General features: G+C 37.7%; 2 protein-coding genes across 5 annotated transcripts in view; one reads left to right on the top strand and one right to left on the bottom strand.

Moving 5' to 3' along the window:
• LOC129725212 (nuclear inhibitor of protein phosphatase 1) overlaps positions 1-3,436 on the top strand; it is a 489,093-nt gene extending 485,657 nt beyond the window's left edge. The window contains exon 7 of the mRNA XM_055680766.1: positions 3,427-3,436. The gene's annotated coding sequence lies outside the window, so the exon portion shown is untranslated. The remainder of the gene's footprint in view (positions 1-3,426) is intronic.
• Positions 1-17,586, bottom strand: part of LOC129725205 (heterogeneous nuclear ribonucleoprotein L) — a 314,819-nt gene that overhangs the window by 163,481 nt on the left and 133,752 nt on the right. The window lies entirely within an intron of this gene.

Here is a 17,586-nt window from a genome sequence, read left to right as displayed (position 1 = left end):
CGTTTCTTGTCATAACTTTTGAACCACAAGTTCAATCTTTATGAAATTCAAAAGTTAAGGGTTTTTCAGGTATCCCGTTCATTTGAAATCAATGTTGTTCAAATCGGTTTAGTAGTTTTTGAGATAATGATGTTTCATGATTTTTACGTTTTGAAACATAACCTCTAAACTAAAAATCCGATTACAATGAAATTTAATAGGGTCTTATGGGACAAAGAGACCTTTCATTTGCAAATAATTCCATGAATACCGGTCCAGCCATCTCTGCGAAAAGTGAGTGAGAACAAAAATCTGCACATATACACACACACATACAGAAAATGCTCAGCTCATCAAGCTGAGTCGAGTGATATATGCCATTCGGCCCTTTGGAGCACTTTTATACTTTCGGTTTTGCAAGTGATTGCTATACCTTTCTAGAAGAAAGGCAAAAATGAAATGATAGATATGACTTTTAATTTCAACTTCAATCCCGAGCAAGGCCGTAAACATTAAAATAGTACAACATCAAATTTAAATGATGTTGAGGCCACATATTTTGATCGTAGCTATAGCCTGCGGGTTACGTTTCTTTCTATAACTTTCAAACCACATGTTTAAACATTATGAAATTCATTGTTTAAGGGTTTAAAAGCCCATTAATTTTAATTCAACTATGTTCATAGCTTCTGAGATATAAGAGCGTTTTTCACATTCTGACGCAGCGCCAAAACTAAAAGTTTGATTACAATGAAATTCAATAGCAACCTAAGCGGCAAATAGATCTTTAATTTGACACCAAGATAGAAAGAATCGGTCAGACTATCTCTGGTATTGGTGCTGAGGTGGAGATAGATGAGGAACGATTTGAAGTGGTTGACGAATTCGTTTATCTTGGTACGCTTGTGACATGTGACAACGATATGAGCCGTGAAGTGAAACGACGAGTTGCAGCTGCGAACAGGGCTTTCTACGGACTGCGTAACCAGCTAAGGTCCCGTAGTTTGCAAACTCGCACAAAACTAGCGCTGTATAGAACGCTGATACTCCCGGTGGCCTTTTACGGACATGAAGCATGGACGCTGAAGGAAGCTGATCGACGAGTGCTCGGAGTTTTTGAGCGTAAAGTTCTGCGATCGATACTTGGCGGTAAACTGGAAGATGGAGTGTGGCGCAGATGCAGGAATCACGAGTTGTACCAGATATACAAACATGCTGATATAGTGAAGGTAATACAGCGGGGCAGGCTTCAGTGGGCTGGAAATGTAGTCAGGATGCCTGACGAGAGAGCCGCCAAAGCTATCTTCAGTAGAGAACCAGGAAGAGGCCGTCGACTCCGTGGTAGGCCTCGCACGCGGTGGATGTGCACGGTGGAAGAAGATGCACGATCTGCTGGTGTGCGGGGAGACTGGAGAACGGCTGCCCAAGACAGAAGAAGCTGGACATCTCTAATTCGTTCGGCCCTAGACCGGTAAACGGTCCGTTAGCCAAAAAAGTAAAAGTAAAGTAAGTATCTCTGAAAACAGTGAGTGCGAAAAAAGGTGCACATACACACGTACACACCCACACACAAACATATGCACTTATACATGCATATATGCAGAAAATGCTCGATTCGTCGAACTGAGTCGAGTAGTATATGACATTCAGCCATTTGGATCGCTTATCTACCTTTTAATTAGCCGGTGATCGTTAGGAGATACTCAATATTTTTACTTTCATTTTGTGATTTCACATTTTTATGAACAACGGACAAAGTTACAATCCGATTACAATGAAATTCAATAGCAACCTATGGGACAACTAGACCTTTCATTTGACAATAATTTTGTGAAAATCGGTTCAGCCATCTCTAGGAAAAATGAGTGAGTTTAAACAAGCTCAGGTTAACTTTTCTTTACATAACTTTTGAACTATATGTTCAATCATAACGAAATTTAAAAGTTAAGGGTTCTGGAGACACCCCGATCATTTGAAACCATTTTTATTGAAATCGGTTTGTGGTTTCTGAGATATTGATGTTTCGTGATTTTTACATTTTGATACATAACCTCTAAACTAAAAATCCGATTACAATGAAATTCAATAGCAACCTATGGCGCAACTAGACCTTTCATTTGCAATTAATTTTATGAAAATCGGTCCAGCCATCTCTGAGAAAAGTGAGTGAGAAAAAAAAGTTGCACACACACACACACACACACACACACATACATACATACATACAGAAAATGCTCAGTTCGTCGAAAGGGGTCGAGTGGTATATGCCATTCGGCCATTGGGACCACTTTTGTACCTTTGGTTTTTCCAGTGATTGCCATACCTTTCTAGGAGAAAGGCAAAAAGGTTTCGATCGTAAAAATATTTTTAATTCCCTATAGAGTACTCTATTGGAAATTAAAAATGTTTTTGTACGTATTATTGGCATAGTGTATTCGACAAAGTTGTAGATAACAATTTTGTCCTTCCAAAAATATATGTTTTTATTTAAAAACAAAATGAGCTTTTATAAATAATTAATTCTTGATTTATCTTTTAACTTAAAAAAATATTATTTCAAAGTGTATATGTTTTTGGAAAGACAAAATTGTTATCTACAACTTTGCCGAAGACCGTTTTGGCTCTGAAAATATTTGTAACCATCAATACCTTCCCAAAATAGCGTTTTCAATAGCTTAGATATAGATACAGGTCGGACTCGATTATCCGGAACATCAAAAAATTTTTCGTTCCGGGTAATCGAATCACACAAAAAATACTGAAATTTTGCGATTAACGAACATAAAATAAATATTTCTTTTCTTTATTTACTTGTATGATGCAGTGGCGTAACCAGAAGTTATTTCTAAGGCAAAAAGGGGTAAAATCTTGAGAAGCAAAAAAAAAACAAATTGGACATTAATTATTTTCACTTAATTCGAACATGTCCCAAACATGCCGGAAGGGACTTAAATGGTAACAAATATGCCAGAAGGGATTGTAAAGACAAAATTTCGAAATAAAAATTGAAAACGGACACCAAAAAAATAAAATTCCGGATAATCGAGTCTAAAATTCCGGATAATCGAGTTTCCGGATAATCAAGTCTCCGGATAATCGAGTCCGACCTGTATAGCAAGATATATCATAATTCTACGATAACCATACGGTTGTGTCTTATAAACAGCCTCTACAACTATTTTGTTTGCATTTCTCTGTTTCTTAAACTGTTGATTCACATCTCCTTGTTTCGTTTCCTGTTTCTCCCACATTTTTTTTACTTATTATTATTTTACTTATTATTTATTATTATTATTACACACATATAGTTAGTGGAAATCGAACGCATTTTTTTCTCATTAATTGTAAAATAATTGAAAGCAATAGTTGATCGGATACTTATGTTAGATTGAAATTCATGCATTTGTAATAAAATGTTATATTCAAAACAAAAAACAATTTGTATTTTTATTCGGCTATAAATTTTTAAAGTTCAGAATTTCAGTTAATGAATTAAACTATTTAAAAACAAATTTGTTAGGCTACTGGTATAGACGTCGATAAGAATTCTCATAACCCAAGATTATCACGATAATTACATTAAAAAAAAAATAATTAAAACTTTGTACATTCAGCAGGCATATTTAAAAAAAAATTTTAGAAATCACCAACACGTTAAAGTACAAGCATAAACCAAAGACTCGAGAGTACAGTCATTCGCTTAATTGGTGTGCTTTCGTTTCTCTTTATTTCTTCAACACAGTAGGTACCCGTGGTGGTGCCCCACAAGGAGCGATGCACAACAGCATATCTTTGACACCACGCGCAGAAAATATAACTGCAATTAAAATTCAAAATGCATACCACCTGCTGCCGCAGCAACTGTTGCTGCGAGAGCGACAGAAAACAAAAGACTGCATGTGTTAAGCAAAACTGTCGACGAATAAGGTCGGTGTGGGTTGTGGGAGTGAATCTGCGGGCATGCATCAGTTGCAAATATTATAGCATCATGGTAGAGGAAACGACTTCATTATTTCAAGGAGATTTTCTTCCAGGTGCATGGGTGATGCAACTTTCGCTGTGAAGCTTACGCATATATGCTTGGAAACATAAACATTGGTTAGAGCCAATTTGCATATTGAGAGCCGAAGCACCTGGACTTACTGTTTTCAATTTATAAAATATCAAATCAGCAAATTGAATCAGTTTTATGCATCATAATTTATTCATCCCATCTAAAACGCTAACGAACGATGTTATTTCCGAATGAATGCTTGGAGGCTAAATAAATTTAACGACTGAAGGTCATCAAGTTTGTCGCAGCACAGTTTGGGTTTCATTTTTTTCGCTTCAAAATTACCTAATTATCTGATAGGATGTCATAAACTAAATTTACAGTCGAACAGTTAATTTATCACAGAGCGTAAATTGCAATGAAAAACGAATTCGAATACTGTCGCTCCCGATCATAGACACAAGCCTGACAAAGTCCTGAGCAAAACAATATCGTTGTCACCAGTAATAATAATTGATGAAATGTTAGTTAATAATAAATTAGAAACAGATAAAATCTATAGGCATAGAACATCAAGAATACCGCTGTGAGTTATGAAAATGCATTATTCATTCGGATTGATGGTAAAAAAAGGGAGGAAAAGACAGTAAAAGTTCTAGCGCAAACGGATTTCTGAAGTCCTTAAGCTCGGGAGCAGACTTCCTGAAATCTCGCTCGCACAAAGAAGAGACAGTGTGCTTTGCGCTACAAGTCTCGTTTCTCATTCAGTCGCTTCGTGCTGTGTGCAGCGTGCGAGCGAGAAAACTTACCATTCGTACGAGCCATGTCTCGTCGCATGGGAATTTTTATTGCGACGTACACGAAGATATCTCGTCTCTCAACTTAACGAGTGCGGTGCATGGGCGTCGCGTACTTGAGACAGCTTGCGTGCAAATTCTCGTGAGCTCGTCTCGCGAGCTTGCCTCGCATGTTGCTTTGTGCTAATGGTGCGAGAAGGAAATTGATTTTGCGCAGAAGGAAACAGGCAGGGCATTTTATGTTTTTTTCATTTACGGTGTTATAGCAGCATGCATCAAAACACCGTTAGAATTATCAATGATATAACCTAGTTCATTCATTTATCAATTCAAAATTCTATGATTAATTCATCCGACTTTTGTTAACATGAAATAAGAACGTTTTGTTACTATACTTATTATGCTAACGGTACGAAAATGCACCGGATGCAGAGTGTTACGTTGGTTAACAGAAGTGTTCCTTTCGTCGGTTTAGATGTCATTGACTATATTATGATAGAACTCTGTTTTGTAGTTCTAAGGATGAAAAATGTGGTTTGAAATTACAACATAAGTTTTTCGGGAGTTAAAAATAGTAAAACCATTGAAATTGTTCATATTTTCTAGTACATGTTGATGTTGGATAGAATTTTCGAATTGAGTACACTAAAGTCGCTTTTTATGCGGGGGATACATGCCGCGTAAAAAACCGCGTAAATTCTGGAATCCGCGTAAAGAAAACCCGCGTAAATTCTGCAATCCGAGTGAAGAGGAACCGAAATCCGCAAGAAAAAAAAATACCGCGTAAATTCCGGAATCCACGTAAAAAAACCGCGTAAAAGCGACCTTAATGTATAGCTATTGCAAATCAGGTTCTGAAGGTTCGTGATAATCTGATCGTAGTAATATAGTTTTATGAATTCTTCCGATTAATACACCTTCAGAAGGGTCTGACGGCATATATCGTATGTAGGTACGGTAGGCAGCCTATACACCAGAGAGACGCAGAGACACTCACCGTTAAGGCAACTGTCAACATCAAAACGGATAACGGCAATGCAAAATTATACAGCTCGCCCGTTTTGATGTTGACAGTTTCCTCAACGGTGAGTGCTTTGTCATTTCTCTAATATACAGTTTCACTAAGGTACGGTACGGGCGTCTCGCTCAGTTCGTAAAGCGATAAGACAACGTGTGGTGCGCCGCAGTCTCTTACCGAAGAAAAAAAAAGAAAAGAAACCTCTCGTCGTTTCAGCGCGTGTACAGGTAGTCTGTGTACACGAGAAAGTCTCACGAGCTGTAGCGCACGAGCTGTATCAAGTATGTACAGTACGGGCGTCTCGCTCAGTTCGTAGTGCGATGAAACATCGCCTTGCGCATCGCAATCCGAACCGAAAGAGAAGCGAAAGAGCAACCTGCAAATTGCATGTGACGTGTCTCGTCTCGTCGCACATGCATGGAAATTCTACGAGCGAGAGAAAGATTTCTCTCGTCGCCTGAAAAAAAAGCGCGTGCACGGGAAGTCTGCTCGGGAGGATGAGTGAAATAAAACAGTCGTAACGAGCAAGTAATAATTTTCTTAGAGCAATCCCAAGGTGGCCATATGTTCGAGCAGCAACACAGTTAACCGACACAGATCGGATATATTCTGCAATAGCGTAGCGACAACAGTAAAACAAACAGCAGCAATAAATTCTTGCTCCGTAGCTCCTGGCGCTATTCACACGATAAAGGACTCCGAAATGCAGATAACATTTGTGAATCACGTGTGGGATGATAAAGCAATACGGCAAACCTAGACAGTATAAAATTTGAGACTGATATTTTCACAGTTAAAATGTTAGTCTGAAGTTCATCCTGGAGGTAAAAACAACACTTTTTTGTTTTAATCAACACTATGCTAAGTTTTCGCTTCTTTTTCAATAGACTTGCAATATTTACTTTGTTTGCCAAAAGAAAATCATAGTAAAAAACCAAAAAAAGATCATAGTGAAAAACATGTACCTACCAAATTAAAATAGCCATTCATGCATTTTTCAATTCACTCATATAGCAGTGAGTTGCAGAGAGTTACAAGGCAGTAATAAATAAGTGCCTTTTTCATATACATCTACCGTTTCAGGTTGTCAATAATTCGTTTTCCATAAACGATGCAATATTAAAGACACTTCAACTTTCAATGAATCTAAATATTTCAGTTTTTTTAGAATCAACGTTAGAAAGTTAGTGCACACATGGAAAGTTCACCAAAATGCTACTTGAGCAATAAAAAGAATAGAAGAACGACAGAGAAAACATCGAGAAGATTTTCATGAATTTATGAACATTATCACACAATAAGCATGCTTGTCATTTTTCCTTAGAGAATCACTAGTGTGTAGGAGAATAACTTTTACTGCGAAACCAACTACTCTCACACTCAGAGTTGCCAATACAATTTTCGATTTAACTGGAAAAAGGCGGAAGAAAAAACTGGAAAAAACTGGATTCCAAAAAAAATGAAAAAAAAAGCAAAAAAGTGATTGTGAGAGTGCTTTTCTGTTATGGTTCAATGACAGTTTTTTATACAGCAACTAAAGAGATAACTCTTCGCAAAAAATTACTCATTTTAATCAGAAGTGTTTTGTTTCGGGCTTACATTTTGTTAAAATTATGAACTGAAAAATTTCCTCTAACAGCAGCAACATTCAAAATACGCAATCAATCTATCTCAAAATCAAAAAATAGAGCAGCATTTTCTTTCGTTACATCAGTGAAGTTGAACTTTTAATTATTTCTGACTTCGCTATCTTTCAGTATCTAATTCTTCTAACAATTTTTTAACTGCTCCGCAACAGAAAATAAATAGAATTTTTTTAAAATCTATTTGTTTGGTTTCATCTCAACCATGTCATGCAGTCTTTAATTTGACTGTGCTTCGTGCGAGAAGATAGAATACTGAAAATGCTGTTAAGAATTGTTAAAATAATTTATCAATCTACAAAATTTACGTTTTAAAAATATTTCCGAAAATAAAACGGAGCTCAGCGAATAAAAAACTGGATGAAACTGGCAAATATCTGAAAAAACTGGAAGATTTTGGGAATAAACTGTTTGACTGGATCACTTGAAAAAAAACTGGAGGAATCCAGTTTAAACTGGAACATTGGCAACTCTGCTCACACTGGTAGGCAAAGCGACGCACTTGCTTGAAGAGAGCAGTGAATCGTGTGTATCTGGGTAGCTCGCAAAAACACTGCGGTGGAATCTGAAATATCTCTCTAGAGATAATAAACTGGTGTGATCTTTCTCACACTCCCAGCTTCCAGCTGGTCTCGAAATATCCTGGCCTAAATATTGCTATACGCAGCACTCATACTGGGTAAGAAGTGAACGGTGACTATTCACTCTGCTGTTTCCACATATTGAGGAGAATAACAAGCTTGACAATAAGAAACGGAAAACTGTGACAGAAAATCATAAAATTATATAACAAACTCTCTAATATAAATAGTCATAGGAAAAACATCAAAAAGTTATTGATTTATTATCAAAACCTGTTGTTGAAAAAGTACTCGTGCGAAAAACTTTCACTGAATCATTGAAAAATTTGATGTCATCGAAATATGATGAACAAATAGTCGTAAAACATCTAGTAAGTTTGAAAAAAATGGCTGAAACGTCATCTGAATTCAAAAGAAAAGAAATTTGAACGAGGATTGTTTGTATGAGTGAGTGATTGAAGCAAGTTTCGAAACCGCACTGATTCATAGAAGCGAAGCACGAAATTCACCCTGGTTCATCAAAGAGCAACGACAGAAGAAAATAGAAATGCCTATATTCGTTCCTGCTGTGCAACAAACCTACATTAGTTAGCGTCCTGAATGGTTTCGCAATCTCACTAGCAATCCGTTGAATAACGAACAGGCTTATTAACAGGCTAACTTTCTCGGTGTCAGCTGCAATCAAAGTTAGATTAGTTGACTTATGAGAGCAACTCGAACATTGCTACGACGCTTGTCGTTGTGCATTCCACAAAAGACACAATTTATTAAAATTTTCTCGCATTGATATTTGGCAAAAACAGCTTAAGTCAATGTAAAACATTCAACAAACGGAAATGTATACATCCAAGGAAAATTTTGCAATAAAACTTGTCAATCTTCATTATTTTTTGCAGATCATATTTCGATATGACAAGTAAAACGGTTATCCGATTATGTGTGGAATTATTCTCACTTCTCTTTAGTACTGAGATGAGATATTGCACAAATTTCTTAAAAACCTTTACTATGCTAATGAGCTTCAGATCGAAGCAATCTATCAATTAATCGGATTGCGTGGAGATGAAAGCAAATGAATAATAATGATTGAGTTTCTCAGACAGAAGACGTGTATTTCACATTGCAAATCGGCTCGTGTCTAACCCCTGAAGGCGGCACACGATAGTTGCCGGAACCGCTATTTATCGATTGTCTAGCATCTCCTTATCGCCCCACACACATATACACACTGCCACAGTGCACCATAAAATAGAGCATGCAATGTAGAACGGTATCTAATCACCGCGACCATCATTTATTAATATGACATAAATTGTATAGCGTAGTTAGATAGTTCGTGACGTTGCACTGCGGGTAGGCGCTATGTTTTTCATGCAAGATTAAAAGATGCTCCAATAACGATAGATTACTTGAAGTAGGTTACGGGAGAAAATGCCTTTAGTTATGGCCTTGCGTATGCAGCGCACATTGCTTATTGCCGCACAACCGTCATAAAGTTTTCATAAAGTTTTTTCGATAAAACATGTACGTACGCTTAAAAAAATGAAATTACGTTAATTTCCGGGCCATCGATTAGAACCTCTCCCCTAAAGATTTCCACATTGGGTGGAGTATTTATTTTAAGAGAACATTGATTCGCGATATCTCATAAGCTCAGCCTTATTTTCTGATTTCATTTACCGATTTAATAATTCGACGCCATATAAGGCTTGAAAAAAATTCTCCTTCCTTGCGAAACTTTCCTACCAAGTTGAACACAACTGAAATCACATCCAACGAGTAAATCAAGTTACCGTTCGACCCACACCACCCCACCGGAAGAAAGTATGGTTACGTCAGAAAATTCTCCATCTCACTATTACTTTTAGCGCAGTCAATCGTCAGCAAATGACATTTTCTCTGCGCACAGGAAAGGAAAGCGTACATGATTATGAACCACACGGGCTGATTACGATGAATGAACCTCGCTGAGCAATAAATTCGGGCCTCCTCACGTTAGGTTCTATCTACCGACGGCTACAAAGCAGACGAGAACGGAGAAAAGGATAAAAAACGCTAAGGAAATACGCGACATGACATAGTCCCGACATTGCGGGAAAATAGTGATATAAATATATATGTGGCGAGACATTCAGTGCGAGCAGACATGACTATGAAAAACTTCCCTCAATTAACAGAAAAAAGAACCGTGTATGTAGCACAGTGCATCGTAATGTAGGAAGAACCCCCGTTTCCGGCGGGCGCTCTTGCCGGATTTATTCCCTGTGGTGTGCCCCCTCAACAGTCGATACCGACACCAGAGTGTGTACCGATGCCTCTCGCTGCGCTTTGAGAAATAGGAAAAGCACCCCAACGCGGTCTCCACAGCTGATAACGATGAAAAATCATCGTCTATTTCCGTGACAGGTTTGTATTAGATCGAAATCGCTGGCTGGTGTGCTAAATGCGAATCATTGCCGGTGGCTTGCTTTTACCCCCACGAGATGAGAAATTGTGCCACTCAGGATTCCTTTAATGAGTTTCACATTTGTAGGTGGAAAATTCCAACGATTCGTTTTCGGCGCTCTGTCATTGCAGTATCTTGTTGATAACTGAAAATGAAGCACCTGCGCAACTACCCTAAATACCTACATACGGAGAAAGATTATGCTCCCCGCTTGGCACCTCTGTTATCGCGACATCTTCTGCGGGACATTCTTATTGTCCTAACAATCGAAATAGAAAAATGAGAAGAAAACAAAAGTACACACCAAGCGTCGTACGATACTGGAAGTTCATAAATATACATAATTTCACCACAGCCCATAAAACATAATGTTCATTTATTATTTGTATTCATTATTGGCTAGCCGAAAGAATAGCATCCGCCCAGCATTCCTTCACCAAACATTTCTTGCTCCAATTTTGTTACGCTCGCTTACTGTTTATCTGTGCAGAAAATGCTTTCAACTGCTGATGGCAATTTTGCCAGCCGAAAATCTTCTAGAAGAGAAAAAACAGGAGGGTTGTGTGCAAAGCCACGACCGCAAGGTTGAAGTAGAATACTTTTACAAGAAAGATAACCCGGCTGCTTGCGTGTCAGTCATTTTTTCTAGTAAATAAACGTTGACTAATCTGATCAATCGAATTTTGCGCTTCAACAAGGATTGACCATTTTCATGATAGAGGCTTGACAATTTTTAAATTTTGAGATGAATTTTTTTTCGGATGTCGTGCTCATGACTGAAGGAAAAGATAATTCAGTACGTTCTGAGACACGGAAATCAACTTTTACAAATTTAAAAATGTAAATTAACTCAAGAGAAAACATTAACGCCTTGATCATCAGGTTTTTATTTCATCCTGAAAAGGACAAATTGTTGTTCAATTTAGTATCGGATAAGATGCCGATTACATCTTTGCGTTATCACTGACAGTGCGAACAAAGTATTCGTTGTGATAAAGTAAACAGTGAAATGCTGATATAACACTCAAAACTAGACGGCTCACGTGTTGTCAAAATGAGTCAACTTTTCATTGAATGCATTCACTAGCGCCCACTATCGCACAAAGACTGTATTTCACTAAAGTGCCTCACTGCATCAGCCGCTATCGATGGTGAGATCCGCTGCAACTATTGCTCTATCCATAGCCAAGCCACAGTAGTGGCCGCTATACGCTGCAATTGGTATCCACTGTCCCTGCATCAGCTGGCCCAGCTGCTATCGTTGCTGGAATCCACTGCAACTAGTGCGCTATCCATTGCTATGTCACAGCTGTGGCCGCTTTCCACAATCGCTGGTATCCACTACACTGCTAGTGCTGCTGCTAAGGGAGGACGACTGCTGTTGTCGCTGTCTAGAACTATAATGAGCGGCTTCGGCTGAAACAGGCTCTCATATAGGCCAAATAGCATATTTTTAGTTGCAAGGTATATGATTCTGTCGACCGTGCTTGGGAAGCAATCATATAACAACCAATCAGAGGTCGAATTTTTCGTTTTGACAAGGCTTGACTATTTTCAATAGTACAATAGTGTGAATAATAAAATTACAATTATCTTCTTTTGGGAAGAATCTTAGAAGATTTTCCAATCTATTGCTGCAAAAACGAAGGAAATCCATCAAATACTAACCGATTTATTAGCATTTGAAATTGGACATATTTTCAACTTTTTTCGGTTTTAGATTTTCATTTCACATTCCTATGTAGCCGAACTTCCTGAGAGAAGTATTCTACTTCAAAAAAAAACGTATCCAAACGGAAATAACCGTGCCACTCACGATGACGTTTCCGTAAAAATAAATGCCATTACTTCGAGAAGCTTTCAACTATTCGTTGGCGGTGTCACAAATCGACCGAGTGTGGAAGCCAAAGACTTTACAGAGCCGAAGCACCTGATCGAGTGGAGCTGCTTCAGCATTCCGGGTGAAAGGACGTCATGCCACCATCACCACCCACTGACATTGACACATGTACTTAACGTTTACTTGCGGGTCAAGCCGACTGGAAAGTAAAATCTTCCAACGAGTACAAAATCCCTCTGGTTCTGATGGGGAAAAAAAGAAACAAAAATGACAGCCTGCCGCTGTTACAGAAATTACTTCCCATTTTCCAGATGAGTGCTAGCCCCAAGTCTGTGTATGGGTGTGTGTGTTCTCTTCGGTGTTCTGCTCCCATCGAAGCCTATAGTAGGAAATCTGCAGCAGCTTTGAACTACTTCTGATAGACACTGACTGCCAACATACTTTTATATTAGTGGAACACAGCTGGCTTTTGCTGCGTCGCAATAAGCAAGTATTTAAAGCCTCGGTGGAGGCATTGACAGGGAGAATCCGAAGCAAAGTTGAAATTGTGGTGATTGCCATTGCAAAGCCACAGCGCAGTACGGCACGCTGCACTGATCCCAGCTGGTTGTGGAAATTTATAACTGGTGGTATATTGGAGGCAGCAAATTTTTCACATTGTTGAATAAAGCTCGTTTAGAACATGTTGCAAATTTGCGGGAAATATTGATTTGCTTGAGATTGCTTTTTGCGCAACCGGTGTGTAGTGTAGAATGGAATCAAAACAAGGGCGTGCTTAGTGTATTCTTATGATCTGAAGCACCCTATCCCAAAAATGTGACTGATGGATACAATTTTTGTACATGAAAAAATGGTTTGCCTAATTGAAATGGTGTCTTCGGTCAAACTGTAGGTAATAAGATTGCGTTTATAGAAAAAATATATACACTGTGAAGAAATTTATTTTCTCCAATGAAATTTTGTGGAAATTTTTTTAATCCAATAAAATTTTGTGGAAATTTATTGAATTTGGATTCGTCCGGTTTATTAGGGCTAGGACGCGAATCAGAAATACAAATTTGAGTGAGAATCTTGCATGTAGAAAGATTTCAACAGCTTACTGGTATTGTTCATTAAGAGAGCCAATCTACACTTATTTGTTGAGTGTTCTGATTTTTTTGTGCAAAACCAACTAATTTTAATCAATCGCATATGAGGCATCCTATGGAAAATGAATTAGAAAAATATTTTTTTTAGTTTGTCATTTCCGATTTCGTTGAAACTTTTCACAGAACCATTAGATTGTGATTGGATTTGAATTGGATTTGGATTGGTTTTGAATTGTGTTTGGACTAGATTTCGAAAAGATTATGATTGGATTTGGATTAATTTTGGATATGATTTGGATTGTGTTGGATTGGATTTGGAGTGAATTTCGATTTGAATTGGATTGCATTTGGATTGGAATTGGATTGGATTTAGATTGGACTTGGATTGGATTTAGTTGGTCTTGGATTGGATTTGAATTGGAATTGGATTTAACTTGGATTGCATTTGGATTGGATTTGATTGGATTTGGATTGGATTTAGATTGGATTGTATTTGGATTGGATAGGATTCGGATTGGATTCGGATTGGATTTGGATTGGATTTGGATTAGATTTGGATTGGATTTGGATTGGATTTGGATTGGATTTGGTTTGGATTTGGATTGAATTTGGATTGGATTTGGATTGGATTTGAATTAGATTTGGATTGGATTTGGATTGGTTTTGGATTGGATTTGGATTGGATTTGCATGGGATTTGGAATGGATTTGAAATGGATTTGGATTGTGTTGGGATTGGATTTGGATTTGCTTTGGATGGGATTTGGATATGATTTGGATGTGATTTGAGGTGGATTTGAATTGAATTTAAATTATGTTTAGATTGGTTTTGAATTGTATTTGAATAAAATTTGGATTGGATTTGTATTGAATTTGGTTTGGATTTGAACAGAATTTTAATTAAATTTGAATTGAATTTGAATTGCAATCGGATTGGATTTGGATTGGATTCGATTTGGATTCGAATTTGGATGGGAAAAATTTGACCTACGAGTTCAATTCAGCAGTAGGGTTGAAAGACATCGTCTCCTCGAAAAAAGTCGTCAAGCAAAATTTTGGCTTTATTGAACTTCGGAATATGTAGCCTCAAAGCGGCCAACTTTCACTCATATGATATGAAATTATCGAAATCTAGCTTTTTGTTTTTGAAACCAAATAGAGACAATGCATGAAATTTCGAAATCTGCTGACGATTTCCGAATATCTGTAAAGAATAAACTATATCTGTAAAGAATAAACTATATCTGTAAAGAATAAACTATATTTGTAAAGAATAAACTAATCTCTTAAAGCTTTGTAATACCGATATTTTCGTGAGTGTGGAGAAAATAAAGATCCCTCGGGTTCAAGTCTGTTGCTAAATTGATTTTATTCAACTACTACTGGAACCCTGGAGAGAAACATTTTTTTTCTGATTTTCCCACTGTTATTTTTTACCTTTTTATTTCTTGACTTCGAGAACTTTCTCACAGTTTTATTTGTAGACTGCTTATTTCGCTGTCATGTGGTTCTCCCGTGGAAAACAAGATGTCTAATATCAGCACTTTATTCTGGTAAGGGAATATCGGAAACATATACTATTCCAGACTATGTAACAAAAAGATGCATCAAATGTCTCTATGTGGGAATGGAATTTTGTGACTATACTTCTGGGAAAGAGGCTGCTGCATGTTTGGGCTGGAATTTTGCATGCGGCCTTTTTTCGAGAAGACAGAACCTTTGAAATTTCAAAAGTTGATTTGTGTTACCTTTGAATTGACTGAATTACGTAACGGTTAATTTGAACAACAAGTGCGTTGTACGGTAAGCGGTATCGCTAATGATAGCAGAAAAACACTTCATCTCCTATGCTGTTATCTCCTATTCTCTCGCACTCATTTCTTTACTGCAACACTATCCGTATTGAGAGTGAGTGGTATGAGCGCGTCAAACCACTGTTTTTCTGATGCCGTTGTTCAACCTGCCTCTCTCTCCAATACTCTCAAAATCTCTATTTTTTTTTCATCAAAGACTAGATCAATATGCTTCAAGTTTATTTTTTTTTACTTTTTCTTACAGTCTGTTCGTGATTCTAAACTTCTCAAAAGGCACGTAGATACCGATTTGAAACAAGATTTGTGAAGCACAAATTTGTATTACGGAGGAAGGTTCACGAAACAGGGCAAATCATAATCAATTTCCATTTTTCGCAGGCCACTGCCACTCAAGTATACAGAAATATTAAAAAACCGTTCATCCGTGGACATCTGTCGTCTGATGTTTCTCTGCACCGGCAGCAGCGATCAACGAAAACTCATATTTTTCCGTCCCATCCCGGTCGTTGCTTCGAGAAACGATTGCTCTACGAGACCGAGGCACCCATTTTGACTATCGACAACCTGTCGTGAGATAATTGAAATTGAGAATGCTCTGCTATTCTGCTTACAGTACGAGGATTGTGTCGGTTGTCCCTTCGGCTGGATGCCGCAATGGCAATCACAGTCAGCAGCACTGCCTATAATCGCATATCAGTCCCATCTGGAAAATCATCAAGTTGAGAAAATAACGCTTGAAGATATTTTTCTTGTTTTGGATATTTCTCCTGTTTGGGGTGGGTTATTCTAATTTTTTTGTCATGATGTAATGAAATAGACCTCAATCATAACTTCTTCATTGAAAAATTGCCTTTGTCGTGAAAATTTCTATGAAAAACAAGGAAGAGACTAATATGCGATTATTTAGGCCTTCGAGTAGCAAAATAATCGCATTCCAGTCTCACTTTCAACTACTCGGTGTAGGAGTAGTCATATTTTTCTCAAGTATTTTGAATATGGGCAGACGTTTATGGCCGCAGACAGCTTCTAAATATTCTGCATGGAGAATGGCGGAGACATCCACCTATTACCCCCCCCCCCCCAACTTCAAGGTCGTCGTTGAAAAAGCAAAATATAAGGTTGAAGTCTTGGATATGCTACTGAATAATATCCTTTCTTATGTCTTCAGTGTTTCGCAATACTTGCTGAATAAAATTATTCCGCATTACCCGTGCATTTAGCATTTTAGAAAAGTGGTATTGGAAAAGGGAAGTTTCCAATTTCATTTCAACAGTGACTTGACGGAAGACGACGGCGATGAAAAGAGGTACAAGCAGTTTAAAGCTAAGCAACTAAAAAATTCTTAGTTCTGACAATTTCAACTTGAATAATTATTTGAAGTGAGCAGATCATCCACAGGAGATTAACTCTTTGCAGAAAGCAGCATTGCTCAAAACTATTATCTCTCCGATTGACGAAATCAATAACCTTTCGGGAACGAACTTTCAGGGATAGTTGCAGTTTCAGTGTTTACCTAAAATTATCTGTTATGTGGAATTTATTTGAAATAACCTTGCAATTATTAGTCATTTGATGATTTTTCAACATTAAAAAGCTTGAAAAACAGCACCAAGTATTTATTATATGGATTGAAGAAAAAAATATGGCCATACTCAGGAAAACATTCGGTGGGACTGATATGCGATTATTTTTAAGATGGGACAATTTGACCTTGCATTTTTTCTGACTTTTTTCAAATAAAACCTACTTTTTTGTTTCCTTAATCGGTAGTAGAGCAAGAAATAAATGGAATCTGATATTTAACTCAAAAACGATGAAAATCCATATGGGACTGGTATGCGATTATAGGCAGAGCAGGTCATACACCGATCCCTATTGAAACCGGAAATCTCGTCGAACGATACCTCCACTTTCCGTCGCTGGCCAGAAACATGATATTTGCATTTGACTTGACAATGGTTCGGTCGATAAATGAATTCCACACCGAACGGTAGATATAAAAGTTGTAGCTCCTGCTGACAGGCAGTGTTCCGCGCGTAATGAAAATCAATTACTTTTAATATCCTTAGTGTCGAAAATGGGCACGATCTGACAATGACAGAAGGAGCAGGAACAATCGAGTGATTTAAATATTTCAAAACCCTGTAACCAACAGACAGTCCGATGACATCTTGCTCATTTTCGTGCTATTAACCTGATGCAAATTCCAGCGGCTTTCACCAACGAAATGGATCAAACACGTCACCCCCTTCCGTACTCTCAGTGTACCGTGATAGCCTGAAGATCCGGTGAAAAGAGCAGCTCAATTAGATAATTATAGCACTCGCTTCCTGCGTCCCGTCATAGAGGACAATTCATGTTGTCGATAATTACCCCTGATCTACTAC

Source organism: Wyeomyia smithii, chromosome 2, assembly GCF_029784165.1.
Source record: "Wyeomyia smithii strain HCP4-BCI-WySm-NY-G18 chromosome 2, ASM2978416v1, whole genome shotgun sequence".
Classification (NCBI taxonomy): Eukaryota; Metazoa; Arthropoda; class Insecta; order Diptera; family Culicidae; genus Wyeomyia; species Wyeomyia smithii.
Note: the sequence above shows the minus strand (reverse complement) of the source record. Positions and strands in the feature narration are given on the sequence as shown.